The sequence below is a fragment of the Arachis duranensis genome, chromosome 4 (assembly GCF_000817695.3).
Source record: "Arachis duranensis cultivar V14167 chromosome 4, aradu.V14167.gnm2.J7QH, whole genome shotgun sequence".
NCBI classification, from domain to species: Eukaryota; Viridiplantae; Streptophyta; class Magnoliopsida; order Fabales; family Fabaceae; genus Arachis; species Arachis duranensis.
Genome location: NC_029775.3, coordinates 78,002,380 through 78,003,162, shown reverse-complemented (window position 1 = coordinate 78,003,162; position 783 = coordinate 78,002,380).

Genomic DNA, 783 nt, shown 5'->3' with positions numbered 1-783 from the left:
CACAGCTACTTATGAGTCTTGGCCGTGGCCCTAAGCACTTTGTTTTCCAGTATTACCACCGGATACATAAATGCCACAGACGCATGACTGGGTGAACCTTTTCAGATTGTGACTCAGCTTTGCTAGAGTCCCCAGTTAGAGGTGTCCCGGGCTCTTAAGCACACTCTTTTGCTTTGGATCACGACTTTAACCACTCGGTCTCAAGCTTTTCGCTTGGGCCTTCATGACACAAGCACATGGTTAGGGACAGCTTGGTTTAGCCGCTTAGGCCTGGGTTTTATTTCCTTGGGCTCTCCTATCCATTGATGCTCAAAGCCTTGGATCCTTTTTACCCTTGCCTTTTGGTTTTAAGGGCTTTTGGCTTTTTCTGCTTGCTTTTTCTTTTTCTTTCTATTTTTTTTCACAAGCTTTTGTTTTTCACTGCTTTTTCTTGCTTCAAGAATCAATTTCATGATTTTTCAGATTATCAATAACATTTCTCTTTGTTCATCATTCTTTCAAGAGCCAACAGTTTTAACATTCATAAACAACAAGATCAAAAATATGCACTGTTTCAGCATTCATTCAGAAAACAAAAAGTATTGTCACCACATCAATATAATTAAACTAAATTCGAGGATAAATTCGGAATTCATGTACTTCTTTGTTCTTTTGAATTAAAAACATTTTTCATTTAAGAGAGGTGAAGGATTAATGGAATTATTCATAACTTTAAGACATAGTTACTAAACACTAATGATCATGAAGTAGAGACACAAAACATAGATAAACATATAATATAAT